The sequence below is a fragment of the Oryctolagus cuniculus genome, chromosome 6 (genome assembly GCF_964237555.1).
Source record: "Oryctolagus cuniculus chromosome 6, mOryCun1.1, whole genome shotgun sequence".
NCBI lineage: Eukaryota > Metazoa > Chordata > Mammalia > Lagomorpha > Leporidae > Oryctolagus > Oryctolagus cuniculus.
Window position 1 is genome coordinate 38,181,793 of NC_091437.1, and position 21,933 is coordinate 38,203,725.

At 52.9% G+C, this 21,933-nt stretch overlaps 1 protein-coding gene across 9 annotated transcripts in view; it reads right to left on the reverse strand.

Annotated features, from left to right (window-relative positions):
• Nucleotides 1-19,914, reverse strand: part of TNIP1 (TNFAIP3 interacting protein 1) — a 54,940-nt gene extending 35,026 nt beyond the window's left edge. For 2 of the 9 annotated variants that reach the window (XM_008255276.4, XM_008255275.4), the window contains exon 1: nucleotides 13,445-13,801. The gene's annotated coding sequence lies outside the window, so the exon portion shown is untranslated. Of the gene's footprint in view, nucleotides 1-5,058; nucleotides 5,168-13,444; nucleotides 13,953-15,699; nucleotides 15,873-19,683 lie in introns of those variants that run through there. The other 7 variants (XM_070076336.1, XM_008255274.3, XM_051843549.2 and 4 more) reach the window with 7 other exon arrangements.
• Between the last annotated feature and the right edge of the window lie 2,019 nt (nucleotides 19,915-21,933).

Genomic DNA, 21,933 nt, shown 5'->3' on the forward strand with positions numbered 1-21,933 from the left:
AGAGGAGCCGCCCACAGCAGGGCCTGGACTTGTGGAAGAAAGAAGACAAAGAAAGAAGCGGGGAGTTTCCAGGCCCCGCTGACCTCATGCCCAGATGGTCAAGATGACTGCTGGGTCGACGGGAACTCTCCTCCTGTGCTGGGCAGGGAGGCTTGGATGGCCTCTCCTGGGTGGAGGGGCACCATGCTCAGGATGACAGAGCAGCAGGGACTCTCCAGGGACAGTGAACCAACCCCTGCATCACCAGGTGGGAAGCACTTGTCCGGGAACATTGTGCATGGGAGGCCTCTCTAAACACGATGACATCAAAAAGAGGCAGAGGAGAGGCTGACCCCGCCACCCACATGGGCCAGTAGCAAACTTCAGAGGCCAGAGTCCTGCGGCATGAGCTCATGGCACAAGCAGGACAAGAGGCACGTCCAGGGCAGAGAAGGCCAAGGTCACAACAAGGTCAGGGTGGAGCCGGGACCAGAAGGTTGCTGCTCTCTCTCTGCAGTCTGCCCACAGCTCCACCCTCTGTCTCCATCCCTGTCCTGCAATCCCACTGCAAAACAGGCAGGCCCCGGCCCCCCCTCATGCTGGCTCTGACTCCAGGCTCTGTGTCCCCCGGGGCTCATTCCAGAAGCTGGGGTCAGCAGGTGACACACCAGCAGTGACACACCAACCACTCTGCCTGAACCAGAAGTGGCTGGCGGGGAGGAAGTAGCCAGCTCAGCCCTTCTTCCAAAGTAAGACCTGGGCTGGGGTGGGGCCTCCTACAGGCTGCCCTGCAGGGGCCCTGGGGCTGCCCCCCAGAAAGACCCAGTTCAGAAAGGTGGGAGTTTTGGTCAGGTCAGGCAGCGACCACAGAGCCTACAGACGGAAGTGATGCTGTTGAAACCGCAGGGGTCACTAGCAGGTGGGCAGCTGAAGTGTGAAGGGGACAGAAGTGTGGGCCCAATTCTCAGGGGTGAACAAGGCTGACTCAGGATTAAATGTGCATCCAGCTCCTACACGGAAAGGCTCAACCCTGACCCTGGGCGGCTGCTCGCCAGGTTCTGGAGGCTGCAGGGGGAGGGCTTCCAGGGCCCCCGATGATGCTGATTTGCACAGCCACCAACACTGACAAAACAAGACCTGGTCAGGTGCTGCTTCTCCATCTGATGGTCACAGCAGCACTGGCAAGAGGGCAGGGCTGTGGTTTGCTGGACAGATGAGGAAACAGGCCTGGCTTGGGGGCTTAATCAGCCCTGTAGAGTCTTCTGCTCACTAGCTGGATCTGGGATATTGCAGAGGAAGTGAGGCTCTCTGGTTCAAGAGGAAAAGCCCACACGGAGCTCCATACTGGGTTAGGAGGTCATGGCCAATGTCTTCCTCCTTAGCAGGGCTGCCAGCGATGCCGGCACCTGGGAGTGGCAGAGTGGGAAGGGGACGGGGTCTCAAGAAAGACAGCACAGGACAGGAGATCAAAGAGGCCTGTCTTACTTAGGGTCTGCTCTGTCTGCTTTTAGTGTATATAACCATGGGCTCATTTCCTCGTGTGTCTGGGGGCAAGTGGAGGGTTGGGGGAAGTGGAGAGCCTGGACAGATAGAAGACAGACAGAGAGATAGGAAGGAAGGAGGGAGGGAGGGAGGGAAGAAGGGCATCTTTTTTTTTTTTTTTAAACAGATAGACAGTGAGAGAGAGAGAGAGAAAGGTCTTCCTTCCATTGGTTCACCCCCAAAATGGCCACTACGGCCGGAGCTACGCCGATCTGAAGCCGGGAGCAGGCGGAGGATTAACCAAGTAAGCCATGGCGCCAGCTCCAAAAGAAGGGTGTCTTAAAGCAGGTGTGAGAGGGGGCTGGCGCTGTGGTATGCCACCTGCAGTACCAGCATCCAATATAGGCAAAGTTCAAGTTACAGCTGTTCCACTTCCGATCCAGCTCCCTGCTAATGAACTGGGAAAGCAGCAGAAGATAGCCCAAGTTTTGGGGTCCCTGTACCGCTGTGGGAGATCCAGAAAAAGCTCTTGGCTCCCGGCTTCAGACTGGCCCAGATCCAGCCATTGCAGCCATTTGGGGAGTGAACCTTTTTCTCTCTCTCTCTGCCTCTGCCTCTCTGTAACTTTGCCTTCCAAATAAGTAAGTAAATCTTTAAAAAAAATAAAAAAAAAAATAAAAGCAGGCATGAGGATGAAAGGCACCCCAACTGTAGGAAGCTAACAGAAGGTCAAGGAAGGGAAGGGAAGAGATCGGCACACCGGAGAACTCACAGTCTTGGCATCAGCGAAAAGGCTCAAACAGGGTGGGGAGTGAGAAGCAGGTGAGGTGCCTAGGCAGCAGCACCGCGGGCAGCTCAGGTGCGAGCACCGGACCCAGGGAGCAAGTCCTCCTCAAATGCTGCCCCTGGGGCCTCCCTGCACTAGTCCCCTCCCCGAGCACTCTGCAAGCGGGGACACTGGACTAGCCACTCACCTTCTCTCAGCCTCAACTGTCTCACCTGTAAACAGGAATAATTATAGGACCTACCTGATATAAAATGAAAGACAGTGGATGAAATAATGCATGTTGGGTTAGAGACTTTCCAGTCTCTACTTGCTGATTATTTGATTTATTTAATAAGAAATATATGAAGGTACTTCAATAAGTTTGTGAAAATGGAATTAAGATGTTTACTTTGGTGCAAAAATCTGAAATATAATACATAGTATTTTTCATAATATGCACTGTCCATAAATTTTTGAAAACCCTTCAGCTATCATTTTATAATAAAATTTTCAAAATAACAATGATGAGTGGGGCAGTTGTTTGGCCCAGTGGTTAAGATACCACTTGGGACACTGCATCTTACATCAGAGTGCCTAAGTTCAAGTCCCAACTCCTGCTTCTAGTTTCCTGCCAATGGGCACCTTGGGAAGCAGATGATGGCTCAAGTATTAGAGTCTCTGCCACTCAATCTAGAGACCTAGATTGAGCTCCTAGTTCCTGGATTCAGCCTGACCCACCTCCCACTATTAGGGACATCTGGAGAGTGAACTACTGGATAAGTGATCTCTTTTTGTCTATATATCTGTCTCTCTCTCTCTGTCTCTCTCACTCTCTGTCTCTTTGCCTTTCAAATAGATAAATAAAATGTAAAACAATGATGTGTGTAATATCTACCTCAATGCTTGGTACACAGTAGGTGCTTAGCAAAAGCCAGAGGTAACCCCACTACTGTAACCAGCTGATGCAAAGGCCAAGGCTTCCCTCAATTTATTCTCTAACAAGAGTGTTTTGGTCTCTCCCGTCAGCTTGCTAAGCTAGACTGTGGCTTCCACTCAATTTCCAAGTAACCTGCAAATACTCATTTGATGGCTGGCCTCAGTTCAGCAAGGTCTTGGGGTCCAAGACCACAGCTAGTGAAGAAATGGACACAAGAGGCCCATGGAATATGTTGACACACACATGAAAAGACTGGGATCACCTGAGCCTCATTTTCATAGTTGTCAAAGGGGAGGAGAGGAAGTAAGCTGCCATGAAACTGCAGTGCAAACTAAAGCAAAAAGCTGTCCACATTCCTGTTTTGTGATGACTGCTGGTTCTTTGTGCCAATGTCAAGTCAAGGAAACTGTGGCCCCAGGTCCACTCATCAAAGACCAGCTGGCTTTCTATGGCAGTAAGACTGTAATGGTAGCTACATGTAACTATATATTCTCTCAAAGCCACAGGAGTGAACCCCAATGTAAATTAGGAGCTCTGGGGGATCATCTACCAGTGCAGGTGCAGCCACAGTGACACATGTGCCTCTCTGCTGGGGGACACTGACAGTGAGGGAGGCTATGCAGAAGCACACGGGACATCTCCATACCTTCCTCTCAACTTTGCCATGAACCTGTAACTGCCCTAACAAAATTAAATACTAATAATGACGATTATGATAATAAAGGACTAGGCTGTGCCCTCTTGCTGATGCCAGGCTCATGCATCAGTGAACACGAGCACCTATTTCAGGAGAGCTAGAGCTCAGGAACGGTGGGATCCAGACAAGGTACACCAGGGCAAATGTCGTGCCTTCTTGGCCTCAGTGTCCTAAAAGGGGTCGCAACAACAGCAACGATCTAACAGAGGCTGAAGGGACCACCTCCAAGATCCCCTCTGCAACTTCCTGCCAGCACTTTCTAGAACCTTCTGATCTTAAGAAGGCTACCATTCCCAGCTCCATCCCCGCTAAGGTCCAGTTGGGCTTCCCTGACACATCAGTTCTCCCCTGAGAGCACTCAGAGGTGCTGTTGCCTCCCTCTAGAGCAGTCACAGACGCTCAGCTGAAGCCTGCGGCCCTTCACGGGGTTCCGGGGTTCTCCCCTCCTCCTCGGCATGCACACTGTGTCCCTCAAGCTAGGCACACATTTCCCCTGTGTCCTCCCCATACCCTCTGCTGAGCCACCCACAGAGGAATCCACACTGCCTCCCTCAGCCTGCAAAACCCAAGCTACACACCACCTGCCAGACACCTGGGCCAGAATGCAGCCTGGGGCTGGGGCTGGGGCTGGGGCTGCACCAGGGCCACCAGTTAGCTAAAAATACTGCAGGGGAAGACTATAAAGCACAAACTAAAGGCAAGAGGGAGTATGGGGGCTGGTGCTCTGGCATAGCAGGTAAAACCGCCGCCTGCAGTGTCAAAATCCCATATGGGTGCCAGTTTGAGTCCCGGCTGTTCCACTTCCTATCTGGCTCTCTGCTATGGCCTAGGAAAGCAGCGGAAGATGGCCCAAGCCCTTGGGTCCCTGCACCTGCATGGAAGACCGGGAGGAAGCTCCTGGCTTCGGATTGGTACAGCTCCAGCCATTGCGGCTATTTGGGGAGTGAACCAATGGATGGAAGACCTCTCTCTCTCTCTCTCTCTGTCTCTCTCTCTCTCTCTCTCTCTCTCTCTGTGTGTGTGTGTGTGTGTGTGTGTGTGTAACTGTGACTTTCAAGTAAAACAAATAAATCTTTAAAAAAAAAAAAAGAGGGAGTATGACAGCTTGTTGGGCACTGCCATATGCCAGGCCCTGGGCTGCATCAATAGATATATTACCTCATTTTCTTCTCACCACACAGACATGAAAATGCTTACCTTGGCTTTGCATCAAGGCAAGCAATCCCCTTGGCCAGAAAACATTTTCTTTGTTTTTCAGATGAAGAAGTAGACTCAGAGAGGTTCAGTCATTTGCTAAGGACACATTCTGTGTAGTGGTAGAGCAAAAAAATCCAGTCTCAGTCTGTCACACTCCCACACCAGGGCTCCTTCTACTGCCCTGCACCGCCCAGAGAGGCGGGAGGCTGAAACTCGGGGAGGAAACCAGTTCTGCTCTCCAGCTCTCCAGAACATGTCTTCACATGTCTAACTTTGTATGCTTCCAGGGCCCAGTGTGCCTCTGATCACCTGCACTCACAGCCATAGCATCTCAGACTAGCAGGAAGCCCAGGGAAAACTCGGTCCTGTGCTGATCCCGTCTGCACAGCAGCCAAGGAACGTGAGCTTACGACTTCGTGAGCTTACGACTTCCTCCCAAGATGACTCCCTAGCTGTGGTTAGACTGCTCAGAGATCTGCTCCCACGGGTCCTTGCTCTGCCTTCAGGAGTCCCCCAAATAGGGAACAAGATGCCCCTTCTCTCCAAGTCAGCCTTGAAGAGATGTGGAACCTGCAGCGTTCTTTTGAAGCTGACCAGCCCTGTTGCACACAATTCCTCCCCATATCCTATCCGCAGCGGGGCCTGGAAGTGGATGTGGCACTCCAGGTGTGGTCTGCCTAACCACACACCCAGGGATTCCCACCTGCACCCTTTCAGGTACATTTCCACCATGCAGCCTTGCTGTACATTTGCTTTCCTCATAGCTGGGTCGCCCACAGAATCCTTTCTCCATGATGTCAACAACCTGCACACATGCCTGATGGGTCGAGGACAAAGTTCTCTTGTAGAAAAGTGCCTGAGGAGGTTTCAGTTACATAAAGGGGCAGAAGTGACTGACAGGTTCAGTAATCCCATCAGCGAGTCTAGAGGTCTCTGCATCAGTACACACAGGGTTGGACAGCGGTTGGACAAAGATCTGCACCATCGCATACTCTGCAAGAGAAAAAGTATCCTGAATGTCCACCAGGAAAGGCTGGTGAGGGGCAGGCACGTGGCCCAGCAGTGAAGACACCAGTTGAGATGTCCAGGCACCTGCTGGAGTGACTGCATTCAAGTCCTTGCTCTTCTCCTGACTCCAGCTGCCTGCTAATGCACACCCTGGGCAGTGGCAGTGATGGCTCAAGTGATGAGGTGCCAACCTCTCATGCGGCAGACCTGGATGGAGTTCCCAGCTCCTGGCTTCAGCCTGGCCCAGTCCTGACTGTAGGGGGCATCTGGGGAGTGAAACAACAAATCAGAGTTCTCTCTCCCCCTCTCTAATTAATTAATGAGGAAAAAAGGACTGTTCAAATTATGGCACATTCAATGGAAAACGATATAGCCGTCAAGAACAGGGTAGACTATTGCAATCAAACAGAAAGATGCCTATGAAATAAAAAGCAAGTGTACATATCTGTGTGTAATAAGTGTCTGGGTTCTTTAACACTATACAATTCTGTGTTTGTGTGTCTGTGTGTGCGTGTGTAAATCTTAAATGTGCATAGAAAAAGGTCTGCAAGGATATATTCCAAACTATTAGGACACAAACTATTAGGACACAGCTCAACAAAGAACCTTGGGTAGGAATTTGGAACCAAAAGAAACTTATTTTTTTAACCAACAATATTTTGATTGTTTTACATAGGAAATCTAGTTTTGTCCTTATATGACTGAAAAAATAATTTTTTTAAAGATTTATTGATTGACTTGAGGTACAATTACAGACAGAGGGAGAGACAGAGAGAGAGGTCTTCCATCTGCTGGTTCACTCCCTAAATGGCCGCAACAGCCAGAGCTGGGCCAATCTGAAGCCACGAACCAGGAGCTTCTCCCAGGAGTTCCATGCAGGTGCAGGGGCCCAAGGACTTGGGCCATCTTCTATTGCTTTCCCAGGCCATCAGCAGGGAGCCAGATGAGAAGTGGAGAATCTGGGACTCAAACCGGCACCCATTTGGGATGCTGGTGCTGCAGGTGGATGCTTAATTTACTATGCAGTAGTAAAAAAAAGTGCCAGCCCTGAAAAACTAATTTTTTAATATGCGGGGGATAAGAGAAGGGGATGGGAAGAGAAGACATCTATCTTTATGCTTTTCATGTGGCTTCAGGTTTTCTCCAATGAGCATGTGTCATTCTGTAATTCTTTAAGAGATATTTTTAAATGATTTTTTAAAAAATATGTATGTAGGGGCCAGCATGTGGTATAATGGGTTAAGTCACTGCCTTCAATGCTGGCATCCTATATGGGATATGGTTTGAGTCTCAGGCTGCTCCGCTCCTCATCCAGCTTCCTACTTATGTACTTGGGAAGGCAGCAGAAGATGACCCAAGTACTAGGGCCCCTACACCCACGTGGGAGACCAAGAGGAAGTCTTGGCTCCTGGCTTCAGCCTAGCCCAGCCTTAGCTGTTACAGCCATTTGGTGAATGAACCAGCAGGCAGAGGATCTCTGTATCTCTCCCTCCCTCTTTCTCTCTGTAACTCTGCCTTTCAGATAAATAAAATAAATCTTTAAAAAATTATGTAACTGGTATAACATGGTCAGAACAGCAGGAAGACCCTACCTGAGCTGGCACCACACAAAGTTAGGGGGCTGGGGGCACAGGGTAGGAACTTCCTTCTCTGTAGCCTGTTTTATATGGTAGACAAGGCCACGGGACTGGAGAAAACTCAGAAGGAAAAATTGAGAAACAAACTCCCTATATGAGGAATCTGGTGTTTGTGAGAGCTAGCAACTGCAGAGGAGTGTTTCAACCCAAACCCACCAGAAAGGATCTGGCTTTGGGAAGGTCAGGGTCGGCCCTGAGGAGACCAAGGCAGATGCAGACAGCACACCGTGGGAAACTGTGCTCAGCTGGGCACAAGTGCACAGCAAGGGCTTCCCCAGCCCCGGCCTTCGAGTCCTCACACCTGGCCCAACACCTGCTCTGCTGGTGAGGAAGCCAAGGCCATGGAGGCACAGCACTACTCCAGACCAAAGTGGAACTCCAATCTGATCATCACATCACTGCTTCCAACTCTGTCCTCACCCGTTACCAACAGCACCTGGGAAGGCGGTCCAACCACCCCAGCCCACTTTCCTTCACCCCTGCACGCAGCCTCTCAGCTCCTCAGGTGGGACACATGGCCAGGATGCAGGGGCCTCACTAGGCCTCACCTATTGGCTATGGGGACACCAAGGTTGGCGCTAAATTGGGCACTAATCCTAATCCCGGGACAAAAGGGATGGGGGACCCAGCTTTCCTTCTGTCTCTCAATCCCTATCCCCAGAGTTGGTTTATCCAATGAGGGCCTTTTCCAACACTGTAACTGCACATTTAAGAAAGGAAGATGCTGATTTTTGAGAATTTCTTTCACATCAAATATACTGGGAAGAGAATTTAATGGCCTCAAATCTTAGCTCTGCTCTTCCCTGACTGACCTTGGGCCGGCCTCATATTCATTGTCTGTCTCTATGGAAATACTATAAGAACAAGTAGGAGCCACAGAGCTCCCGAAACCTTAGAGTCCTACCCAAACAGCAGTGAGAATGGCTATCAAAGGTCTAGGAAGGGAAAGGCTAAAGGGGTGAGATACTTAGATCAAAGCAAAAGATGCCACAAATATGTAGTTTTTTAAAAAGTTAAATAGGGGTCAGCCCTGTGGCTTAGTAGGTTAAGCTTCTGCCTGTGTTGCCAGCATCCCATATGGGTGCTGGTTTGAGCCTTGACTACTCCACTTCTGATCCAGCTCCCTGATGATGGCCTGGGAAAGCAATAGAAGATTGCCCAAATGTTTGGGCCCCTGCACCCATGTGAGAGACACAGAAGAACCTCCTGGCTTTGGATCTGCCCAGCTTTCGCCATCGTGGCCATCTGAGCAGGGAACCAGTGGATGCAAGACCTCTCTCTCTGTCTCTCCCTCTCTCTGTCTGTGACTCTGCCTCTTAAATAAATAAATATTCTTTAAAAAAATTAAATATACTTTATTGTAACACCAAAAGGCTGGCAATGATCTAAATGAACAAGAAAATAAATGCAGTGTGGCATTTTCATATAAAAGAATGCTATTCAGCAGGGAAAATGAAAGAAACAAAGCCACAGATAACAAACCTGGATGAACTGCACAAATATAATATTAAGCAAAACAAGCAAGTGGCAGAAGCAGACAGACAGTATGACTGCATTTAAGTAACATTTCAAAATACACAAAACAATACTATATTTTGTTTAGAGATGCACTCATTTATAACAAAACTATAAAGAAATGCCAAAGAATAATAAACACCACATTCAAAATACATGGTTCTTCTGGGGGAAGGGGAAGGGGGTTATCAGGGAGAAAGTTTAGGTGTGCAGAAAATGTGTTAGTTCTTAAACTGACGAACGGGTGCCCAGGGGTCTGTACGTCACTCCTTGTATCTGAAGACTCCTTAACGGTTTCTTAAATTCAGTGTCAGCAATCCCAAGGGTCAGGACCAGGAGGTGTAGCACTTGCAGAAGCAGAAGGAGGAGTGTGGAGAGCTCAGGGTCCCTCAAAACACTGGCAAAGCTGGTGGTGACGAAGGCCAAGTGGCTCAAAAGCAGCAGAGAGGCGGTAAGCACTCAGCAGAGAGCAAACCTAAGGCCCCTGACTCATGGGGCACCCCCACATCTGCCCTAAAAATACCAGCGCTGGCCCTGAGCTCAACCCCCGCTGACGTGACACATGCACACACACACTATCTGCCTGCACAGCCTGCTCTGTCCATTATGCAGGTGCTCAAGGACACAGGATTCCTGCCTCTCAGGCCACAGCCTCAGGGTGAGGGCTAGCTGTTCCTTGCCAGTCATCCCTTCCAATCAAAAGAGTGAGTGTCCTGAGCCAGTCATGAGAAAAACACCAAGAACTTCCTGCACTGACCATGGGGACTGCCAAGGTCTGTCTCTGGGGACTGGGAGCTGTGCTTCCCCGCAGAGCAGGGGCAGTTGCTCTCTGCTTCCCTGGGTCTTCCTCTGGCAGGCTCCTGAGAGCCCCAGGAGACACTCCCTCCACAGATGGACAGGGAGACGAGAGGCAGGCACCATGGGCAGACACGGGCAGCAGCAGAAGCCAGGGCAGTGGGCGCAGAAGAGCCTGGCCAGTGGGAAAACACGGGGAACTGCTTGAGCCAAAGACAGGCCATCCCATCACTGGTTTGGTTGGGGTTTTTGGGAACCAGGAGAGAAGGCCCTGAGATGCTGGTGAGCACGGTCCCTTCCATGTGTGGCTGAGAAAGCAAAGCCAGCTAAGGGCTGCAATTTGCCGCAGGAGGAATGTAAACCCAGGCTTCTGGTAGCCCCCGGTGTGTTCTAACCATTCCGCACTACGGCTTCCCCTCCCTCAAGTGGTCCAGTGAGCAAGGAAGGAGTAAGAAGGAGGTGAGAAAGGAAGAGCCTAGACTCCAGTGGGCACAGAAAAGGATGTCTGCAACATCAGAGGGGCTCCCTGAGCCCGGGGGTCAAGCAGAGGGGTGCTGTAGCTGTTGCAGGAATCTGGGCCACATCTCGCACTATTCCAGTGGAGTCCACAGGTGGTACAAAGTTGAAGGCAAATTACCCAGAGGTGTGAGCGACCAGCCCACCTTCAGAAGTCCCTCCCACTGGAATCTCTTCATTACAGTTAACAAGAGCCAGGTACTAGCACTCCCTGAGTGCTCACCACAGGTCTGCCCTGGGCTGGGTGCTTGGTGCCAGCGGTCTCGTGATGAATTCTTGTCCCTCTTGAAGGTAGGGCTAGCAGGGCACTGAGCTTATAGATGAGGAAGCGGAGGCCCAGCGTGGCAGAGGCAGCACCCAGCAGGGTCAGCAGAACACCGAAGCACTCGCTCTGTCTGCACCAGGGGTTCTCAAAGAGCAGCATCAGCCTTCCCGCACTCCCAACCCCGACTGGATCAGCTGCTCTAGGGGTGCAGCCCAACCGTCTGTATAACAAGCCCCTGCTACTCCGGAAAACCAACCCATCTATGCCTGGGATCAAGACCTTTCAGGGTATTTCTTGCCCAGCCGGTCCATTCCTGCAACCCAGTGAGCCTCTGTGCAAATCTCCTGCCTTGCCTACTGCAGTCCAGCTGAGGGCCACACCCTGCTCTGCACGTGGTCTCCCTAGGGTCTCCCTCGGGTCCCCTCCCTGATCACCTGTGCCCCTAAGTTATCCCACACTCCAGCCATAATGCTGCTGGCCAGACGCCCTGTGGCACACGAGGCCTTCCAGGTAGTGCTCACTGCACACTTCTCCCCACTCGACTACAAGTTCCTGGAGGGCAGAGCAGTTCCTCGTGCACCTGCGCCCCCCAAACACTCCACAGCACTGAGCACAGGGGCCGGCAGGAGGTGGCTGCCCACGATCACGTGGGGGGAAATGCCACCGGACAGCAGCTGCCGCTTCTCACCGTGCCTGCCCATCGCCAGACCCTGGTATCCTCATCTCTGGAATGCGCCAGGATTCCAGTTTCTTCTCTTCTACTCATTATTGCACAAACCTAGCAGAGCCGTACCCAGACATTCTTCTCCAGGGACACACATGTGAAGGCTACACAGGTCCCTGCTCTCATTCTTAAACTCCAGGCAAAGAGAAAGACAATAAATACTAAAAGTAACTATACGACAGCCACTAAGTTCTGAACTTATACTTTCTCATTTGGAAATAAATGAGATTAGTTCAGAGCATCATGAATGTATATTAAAAAAAAAAAACTAATATGACAGAAAGTGAAAAAAGGGGCTACTTTGCATAGAAAGGTCAGGGAGCACTGGGAGTGAGGGAATGAGTCAGACCCCACGGCTTCCTGGGGCCCCAAAGGACCCAGTATGGGCAGCTGGGGGCAGGTGGCAACCCTCCGCACGAGTGTCAATGCACACCCACAGGACACGCGTCAGACCAGGTGGGAACAGCATTCAAGTGCACAGAACGCAGGAGTCTCCGGCAGCAGCTTCCAGGAAGGCCTGATCAAATGCTTTCATCAAGTGCCATGCCAGGGTCACTTTATTTGCCCAGAACCAAGCCAGGACAGCAGTCCTGGTTGCTGGAAAGGGAACAGGGACCAGGGCCCAGGCTTCCTAGTCTCGGGCAAGTCCTAACCTGCTCGGGCCTCAGTGTCCTAAGAATTGAGGCTACAGTACGGCTGTTAGGCTAAGCAAGACACTGACCACAAGGCAGTATGCGGGGCACAAGGTCCGTGTTCACAAATGCAAGCTGGCAGAGTGATCCTTATGGGTGTTTTCATGGATCCCTTTCCTCTGCGGCAAAACAGGGCTCCAAAGACAGCACCGCAGGGCTGCTGTGAGTTTGGGCTGGTCAACGCACCACCCTCCTAACGAACACGATGTCAGGAATTTCAGAAATTTTTGAGTGTCCCCTTTTCTGACCTCTCATGAGATGCCAAATTCCCCTATACCACAACCCACTGTTTGGAAAATGAGTAAGTGCTGATTAAATGCCAGTTTGACGATGCTGTGAAATTAAAATGATGTATCAGGAATCCACACACTTCTCTGCACTGTCATTCTGCAAGGGGCCGGGGCTGGACGCTGCTGACTCCTCTGTATCATCCACAAAAGCCCCTCCCTCCCCTGACCAAAACACAGCCTCTCACCCAGCCCCACAAAATTCCCACCCGCTCCTGTGCACACAATTAATGCATGTGCAATGCAAGCACTTCCACACGTTCTCTCTCACACACAAATGTCCTACAGTGCAAAACTCACCCGGTAGGTAAAAACCCCACCCCCAAATCCCGGAAACTCACTACATCCACCCTGCACATGCACACAGCTCTCTCTCCAACAAAGCGAGGGGTTCAAATCCCAACTTCACAACTAACATGGGACCCCAACCTCCAAGTGCCTAGGCTTCTTACATCGTAAAAAAAAGGGGGGTGGGGGTGGGGACGAGTAATAATCACGTTTAAGATGGATATGCGCTTAACACACATAACGCGCTGAAATCAGTACTTGGAAGGCACCCAGTAAGTTATTACTATTTTCCCGTTCGTTACATGTGCACACCGCTTTAAAACTTTACAGGAAACTAGCGACGCCGCCAGGGTGCCTCAGCTTCCACCGGTTCACAGTCCCTCGCCCGCCCGGGTGGGCCCTGGCCGCGCCGCGGGGGTCCGCACGCCCATCACGCTGCCCCGCGCCGCTCCCAGCGCGCAGTGCGCACGCGCGCCCCGCACCCTCGGCGCCGGCCGGGTAGTCCCACGCAACTCCAGCTCCACTGCCGGAGGGAGTGGAGGTCCCTTCCCGCTGGGGTCCAGGCCAGACCTCCCACCGACGCCACATCACTGCCGAGACTCAGATCCTCCGCGATCCCGGCCTCCCCCTCCATCCCTGGCCGGGACAGACCAGCTTACCTGAGGGCAGGGTCTTGGGGGGGACAGCGCCCCCCTCTTCGGCTCCTGGGACGGGGCAGTGGCCGGGGCCCGGCTCCGGCCCCGCAGCACCCCTCCGGCTCCCGGACCAGGGCAGGCGGACAGGTCCGAAGACGAGGAAGTGCCCGCCCCACCCCTGGGAAAGTCCCCGGCGACTGACAGGCCGATGGCCCAATTGCGCCGCGCGCTTCGGGCGGTTCGCGGCTGCCGAAGGGGTGGGACGGCGCGAGGTAAACAGCGGCCACCGGGCTACCCCGGTGCTCAGAGCCTGCGGGGTGGCCGCTGGGCTCCGGCCTAGTCCCGCAGCGGCCTTCTCCTCGGGCAGCGGCCTTTGACGTCGGCGCGCCGCCGTGCGCGTCGACACGGCCTCCACCACCACCACCGTGCGCCGGAAGTGCCAGGCTGAGGCCTGCGGCCAGCTGCGAAAGCCGGAATTTCAGGCGAGCCGCGGGGACCACCCAGGCCCTCCCGCTGGCGGCCGGTGGGCCGCAGCCAGGGCGCGAGGGGACTTGCCAGAAGGCTCGTCAGCGTCTGGAGCTGAGCCAGAGCCGGAGCCCCGGTTACTGCTGAGCCGTTGCTCTTAGCAGGTCTGGAGCTACAGGGACGCTTACAGTCACCCTAGGGAGGTGGATTTTCACCGTAAAGCGCTCCGGTGAGGCTGGGTGCAGAGAGATGTGAAATCCCACGGGGCTAAATCAAGATCCAAACCCAGATGGGCACATCCAGGGCCTGCTTTCTAGCCTGCCAGCCCAGGCCGTGGAATGTCCTACATCCGATAGGGAACGGTAACTTGCTTTCGAGTTAAACATACCTTTTGGTAAGCCCATCACTTTATTTAAAACAAAGATGTTTCATTCCCAAAAGGAGGCAGGCCTTGGATGAAGAGCAGCTCTTAGCTGGGCGGTGAAACTGAACGCTCATCCCTAATGCTTTGGAGGTCGACTTGAGCCCCTCTCCCTCGGCTTGCAGCTTCTCTGCCTTCACCTCCACCTGTACAGGTCATCTCCTTAGGAGAGATCAGCTCACTAAGTTAAGGGAGTGGCAGAGGGTCAGGCTGACCCATGAGAGCCTAAGGCCAGGGATCACCTCCGAGCTTCACAGCCTGATTCTGATTCTATTCTGAGAGTGTCACAAGCACTCCAAACGCTGCCCCAACAGAACAATCCCTAATCCATTGGTAGACCCCAGACAGGTCAGAGCCCACTCAGCCGTCTTCAGAACACAACAGCCTCTTTTACCACTGACCAATCAAGGGAAGGCGCCCAAGCACTGTGGACCAACCAGAGACCGGCCCACAAACTGATCTTGTACACTCAACCCCAACTTCATCCTATAAAATTCACCACCCTTGAGTCCTTAGGCAATTCGGGAATTAAGCCATCACCAACTTCTTGCTCTGCATGTTGCAGAATAAATTCCCTGTCTCTCCCTCTCTGTTGCTCTTTCAAATAAATCTTTTATAAAAAAAAAAAAAAAAAAAAAAAAAAACTTTCTTTCACCACCGGGCTGACAGTGGTTGGTCTACTGTGCATCAAGCTAATGAATCCAGGTTTCTTTGGGTTCTACAACAGTAGCTTTATGGAAAACCTTTTGCATAACACCTGCTTCCCTGGAACTTTTCAAAAAATTCATCACTACAGGCCCTCGTTCTTAGAAAGGATTAGTGGGGAAAAGTTAGGGGGACTATTTCATATATGCCCTCATTTCACAGAAGGAACACTTGTCAATCAACTGTTAACTGTCAACACACACCTTCCCATCCCAAGTATATGGGATTCCCTTTTAGGCTTTGTGACATCCTGGGGTGTCTTCAGTTATTTCAAAGGTGTTACCAATTTCTCAGAACAATTTTCTAATAAGTCATTTTAATTATGGAAAGAAGGGGTCAGGGTTGCAGCACATCAGGTTAAAACACTGCATGCCACTCCAGCATCCCATATAAGCACTGGTTCCAGTCCTGGGGGCTCAACTTGCAATCCAGCTCCCTGCTAATGCACCTGAAAAAGCAGCAGCAGATGACCCAAGTACTCACACCATTGCCACCTACGGGGGAGACCCGGATGGAGGTCCAGCCTCCTAGCTTTGGCCTGGTGCAGCCCTGGCTGTTGTGGCCATTTGGGGAGTGAACAAGCAGATGAAAGATTCTCTCTCTCCCTCTCCCTCCCTCCACACCCCCACCCCCCCGCTTTGAAATAAATCTTTTTAAAAAGCAGTTTTGGAAAGAAGTACATGCATACCTTGATTCTACAGAAAAGCAGGTCATGTGTGTGTGTGATAGATGGATACAAAGACCATGCAAAGTGCCACTGAATGTTACCACTGGAGGAGGTGACAGCAAGATTGGAAGTCTTGAGTCCTGTTCACACAGCTGCTGCCGCACACCCTCTCCACCCATCTCCTCCCCAGTGCCAGTTTTCTTGCTTTCAGAAGCCTCTCTTCCTCTTCCCCAAGTCTTCTCCACCCCCACCTCTTGCCATAAAGACAATTTTTCTTTAATACGAGGGATTTCCTCATTCCTCACTGTTTCAGCTGTTTTTGCAAAAATGTCTGGCCTTAGAGAGTTGCGCAAGCAGTTTAACTCCCTAAGTGCTGAGTGACTCCAGGGTGGACTTGTCAGGCGAATGCCCAGGCTTGACACATCTTGGTCACCCTGTGTTTGTGTGTGTGCGCATGTGTGTGCCAGTCTGTTTTGAGGCATTCTTTTAACAGTTACAGCTTGTGAGAAGAGTCATCCGTCCCAAGTCACGCCTGCCCTTAGCCCTCTCATCCGTTTCCATCGGCTTTGACTTCTGAACATTGCACTGCGGAGACCACTGATCATGCTCCCCATTTTTCAGGTAGGTAAATTGAGGCCTCTATGCACAAAAGGACTTGCTCAAAGCCACATATGTTGAATCACACAACAATGGTTGGAACCCAGGACCTTGGCTCCCAGCCCTGTGTGCTCTGTCCACTGTACCATGTTCTCTTCAACATGTCATGATATTTTTGCTTATTTGCAAAAAACTCAACCCTGTCATGAACATAGACTATGGATTTAACAAATGGGGCTCCAACCCCTACCCAACCACTTATCACCTGGCTGGCCTCTCTCAGCCTCTGGTTCCTCTCTGCAAACTGGGGATAACTGCACCTACCCCTCAGCTGATTGGAGGATAAATGAGATAAAGCGAAGGCTTAGCCCACAGCAGGTGCTGGGGAAATGATCGTGGCACATACATTTGGTTTGTTCAGTGGGTAGAACCCCATTGTTGATGCAGCTTCACCAGGCTGCAGCCCACCATCCATATCCCCTGTGGGGTAGCAGGGACAGGAAACAGCAGCCCCAGCTTGGCACTCCCTGCCACCCCTCAGCCTGGAAGGGGGTTTCCAGGTCAGCAATCTGGGCCTGATGCTAGGAGCGGAGTGACTCAGGCAGGTGGCAGCCTCCTGCTCTTGCAGAGTGACAGCAGGCAAAGCCCCACCTGGGAGGAGGAGCAAGTTACCCGTGCTGCGTTGTGTTGTGTTTTGTTTCAAAGCGCACAACTCCCCAGTCTCCTTTCCACCCCTCCCTCCTCCACCACTGTCTCTATTGATGTGGCTCCAAAGTCAGACCCAAATACACATTTGAAGAAAATAAAAGGCATACCAAGAAATCCACCTGTAATCAGTTGATCTCTAAATAAAGTCCCGGAAGGTGGTGGAGGCTGTACCCAGGACGCATAAAAAAGTAGCATTTATGGAATATTTGCTGGATAAGCAGCTCGCACCTTCACACGCGGTGTCTCCCAACCAGCCAGTGAGGGCTGGGTTATCACCCCCATGTCCAAGATGAAATGGGGCCTCTGAAGGGTTCAGTGACTGCCCCACAATCTCACAGAGCAACAAGTAGCTTTAGCATGTAGAGCTGGGCTCTTAAACTCAGTGCACTAAAGCATCGTGCTGTGAAGTCTTGCCAGTGAGCAAGACCCAGGACTCAGAACGCCAGCGGTGCAAGGGCCTTTGGAAATGACTAAACCCAGCCTTTTCCTTGTGAGGCTGGAACCACCCCTAGGGCCAGAGAAGGGTGGGAGCCCCCAGGTCTCACCTGCAGTCTGTGATTAAAACTTGAGCCTAGGACCCCAGGCTCCTGCTCCCAGCAAGCACAATGCTGTTCTCTCAAACCCACTGATGGGAAATGGTGTTTCTCCATCAAACAAGCATGTGCCTCCTACACGGAGGAGAGTGGGTGACTCGAACCCAGGACAGGCAGCTAATAAACTAGGAAAAGAGCAGACCCAGGTCCCTTCCTTGGCTACACAGCCCAAGGCAGTCTCAGGAATGTAAAGCCCTGTAGTGGATTCTAGGTACTTTTTGGCATTGGGTGTGTACATACATTAAACAGAGATCTGGGTGATAGTTAAATGAGATAATGCACTTTGAGCCCAGGATACTAACTACAACTGTACCAGGTGCATTTTTTTGGTAAGAAGTAAATGAACAAACAGGGTAAATGGCCCCCAGCTTCCCTCTCTCAGCCCACGAAGGCCTCTGAAACTCTTTCTCCCCACTTCCCAAGTAGCTGTGCCAGGAGAGAGCAAGATAGTCATGCCTGTGCCCGTTCACGTGGCTTCCTAAGGCGCATGAAACCACTTGATACCCACAGCTTGCCCCTTTCCCAAGAGACCCATCATGTGGGGGTTAAGATGTGGGCTCTGGAGCCCATCAACCCTGGGCTTCAAACAGTCCCGACACCTACAGCTCCGTGCCTCAGCTTCCTTAGCAGTGCCAGGAAGTCCCCATGGTGCCTGACCCACAAGGCACTGAGAATTAAAGCCACGAGGCTTGCCCTGGGCGAAAGGCAGCGGGATCGTGTTTCTCCTTCCCCTGCAGGAGGACACCAGTGGGGCAGCTTGCCCTAGACCTCACAGAGAGTTCTCGAGGGTGCCAGGCCCGGGAGGCACTGCTGCTGACGAATCCTGCAGGCTCCCTCCTGTTGGCGTCTTTCTCCATCCCAATGGTTTCCCCGTGTCCCTGGGCCTGCTTGTTACCCTTTGGTTTCTAGGACACGCTGGAGAGAAGGAGTAAAGTGACACTGGGGAAATTCCCAGCCTTGTCACATACATGGCCTAGCCAGGCGCCTCCCGCGGTTCCTCCCTATTAGTCCTGGGTCTCCCCCACTCCAGCTTCTCTCCCTCTGGCCTCCCTGGCTTCGGGTCAGGGCGTCAGCTGGATACGGGCTCAAGCCCCAACCTGCCCTTTGTCCTTCTCCTAGAAGTGGGAAGAGGTCAGGCGCCCGGCCCAGCCCCTCTGGGAGGCAGACCCACACAGCTGGAGTGTTTCCCAATCCTGGGAAGCCCTGACCGGGCTACACATTTTCCTCCCTGTCTTTGTTCGTATCCCCTCTCCCCTCGGCCCCTCCTTGTTCTCCCTCCACTCTTTCGTGGCCCCTGCCCCTCGCCCCTGCTGGCTGGGGACTTCCCTGGGCTGGGCCTCTGACCAGCTTTGGAAACTCTGGACTCTTTGTAATCAAAGAGGAGGCTGCCTTACCACTGCTTTGCCACTGCCTGCCAGCCCCGGCCCACTGCCAGTGCCTCGGGCTCTCAGCTAAAGGTCCACCCACAGAAAGGTCCAGCAGCCCTGGGAGCAAAGCAAGTGGCAGACAGGAGAGAGCTCCGCTGGCCCAGTGTTCAGGAGGGTCCCAGCTCTGTCACATTCCTCGCTGCTCTATTCCTAGCCGGCTCTATGCTTCCAAAGTGCTCAGCACGCACTCACGTCCTCCCTCTCAAAAACACACCCAGATCATACACAAAGCACGCTCACTAAAGTGCTGACACGGTCCTACCCAGGAGCCCTCGTGCACCTGACACGCTCGCACACAGGGACGCACACAGCCACGTCCGCGCCAGGCAACCCGACTCCCTTCTCTCCGGGGAACAGTAAAACCAGAATAGACCTTTCTTTTCCTTGTTTTTGGAAAAACTCACAGCAACTGGAGAGAGAAAGACTGGCTGAGAAGGCAGGGCAGGAAGAGGAAGAGGGAGTGAGAAGACAGGAGCCGAGGCCAGAGCTCAAGGCCTAGGGGTCGGGAAAGACAGAACAAGCCGGACTGGGGGCAGCGTAGCCCAGCTGGAGGGGAAAGGGGGAGGCCTGGTGGTGGTGGCTCCCGGCAGAAAGCTGCAAGAGTCTGGCAGCCCAGCACCCTTGTCCCCTGGTCATCCTCCCCCGTCACGGCCCAGGCAGCCCCAGTCTGGGTCACTCACCTGGGGCAGGGCAGGGGCAGCGCAGGCATGTGCAACAGGGGCTGCTGTCCCTGTGAAACCGCTCGGCTGTGTGTGCTTCTGCAGGAAGGAGGGCTGGGCCGGGCCGACTTTAGGCAGGAGGGGAATTCCCCGCGACGGCGGAGCCGAGCAGCCCCACAGGGCCGGCGAGGCCCATCCCGCCCCTCTGGCAGAGCACAGGGCCCTTCTTTGTCGCCTCCACCTGTCACTTCCCGGACTGGCTGTCACTGGCTGTGAATTCCAGGGTGGGGAAGGGGCTTGGGGAAGAGCCGGAAGCTGCAGTCTCCTTGGCCCGTCTGGAAACAGGCACGGGGCAGAGCTTCTGTTTCCTCCTTGGCCTAAGGTGGGGGATTCCAGAGCCCAGGGCACGGAGAAAATCGCCCTGCCCAGCCCACATCCTCCTGCCCCATTCCCACACCATCAGTGGGACTCCTTCCCTCGTGTGTGCTGGACACCTGCCGCCCAGGGAGCAGCTCAGCTCTGCACTCCCAGCTGTAGATTTGGAGTAAGTTCCAACTTCTCCCGAGTCTCAGTGATCCCCTGCTGTACAAGGGGTCAGTAAGTCCTGCAGTGCCTCAGTCCTATGAAGGGAAAGTAAAAGGATGGCTTACAGGCGGCTTTAGCAAAGTACTGAGTACCAGCACGAGGTCTCAGTTCGTCTGTGCAAAGGTGCCAGGGGCCGTCGGTATGAATGGCCTTTCCTGCTCATCCCCGGTCCTGAGCTTCTGCCCTCTCCCAACAATATTCGTAGACTGCTGAGCACTCAGGTGTGGACAAGCCAGACTCACTCACCTCCTGTCCTCTCAGAGCTCACCGACTCTGGGGCTACCCTGTCCGATAGGGAAGCCATTAGCTACACATGGCTCTTTAAACATGAATGATTACAGCTCAACAAGCCATTCAGTCCCTCAGTAGCACCAGCCACCTGTCAAGGGCTTGATGATCTGATGTGGCTTCCAACACCTCCATCATCACAGCAGAGTCTGTCCAGTGGGACTGCTCTGGACAAATGAATAGGGAACTCCAATCAAGTGCGGCCGAGGTGTGTTTGGGCAGAACTGCGGGGAAGTCTGGTGAGGATGTGGGGATCTGAGACGTCTTCCTGGAGGAAGTGACACCTTAGCTAAGACCTGAAAGTAGCCAAGGAACAGTGTCTTAACAAGGGGAACAGAATGTGCAAAGAGAAGAGAGAGTATACACAGGGAATTGAAAATGCTTTGCTCTGAATAGGAGCACGGACTCGAAGCAGATGAGGGGAATGGGAGAGAGGTGGACCTTAAGGAAGAGACAGGGCTGAGGCTGCCACACGCTACGCTGGCAGGGGACTAGTGTGCGGGCAAAGTCCACCGAGCCCACTCACAGCTGCTCTGGGACCTTAGATTGCGATTACACAGGGCATGCTAGGGAGACCTCCGAGTCCAGAGGCCTCACTGTGCAGAGGAGGAAGTCAAGGCCACACAGAGGGAAGTGACTTTCCAAGTGAGTAAAGGGAGGGACTTCCTGACTCCTAGTCCAGTGCTCCTCCCCAGGCCACACTCAGTCCCACAGTGGCAAGGGCTGCTTTACAAGTGTCCCACAGCACGTGTGGGGAGTGGCCACCCTCCTGGCTGCAGGGATAATTCCGTGGTCATGGTAACAGCTACTGGACTAATGACCAGGGCCAAAGATGAACTGTTTTCCTGTGCACAGACCCCTTTCTCTGCAGGGAGGAGGACTATGTGGAATGTCTGTGCACAGTTATCATAGACCCTCTGTGAGTTCCCCAAGCCTGGCTCGGGCTGGTTCCTGCCCACGGAGTCTTAAATAACAGGGGAAGCTCAAAGGGCTAAGGAGGCTCAAGGAGCTGCACCAGCATGAGCTAGGAACCCTCGGCTTTGCATCCCGGGCAGGTTAGCTCTGGGCCGTCCCTGTTGAAATGCGCAATCAGCATCTGCAAGCTTCTCTCCCACCAACTTCCCTCTTCCAGCCACGCATTCCCTGGGATCGCTCCAACTTGTTCAAGCCACGGGACACAGAGCCGGGAAGAAGAGGCCCTCGGATGGGTGGCAGGAGAGCTGTTGCAGTCCTGGCTCGGCTGTGTGGCCCTGGGCAAGTCCTTCCCCTCTGGGTTCTCAGCTTCTCCTTCCAGAATGTGAAGGAATCAGATGTGATGATCTCCAAGGGGATCTTCGGCTCTGACACCGTGAGGAAGCCCAGAAGTTCAGCGGAAAGCGAGATGGAGTGGGCCAAGGG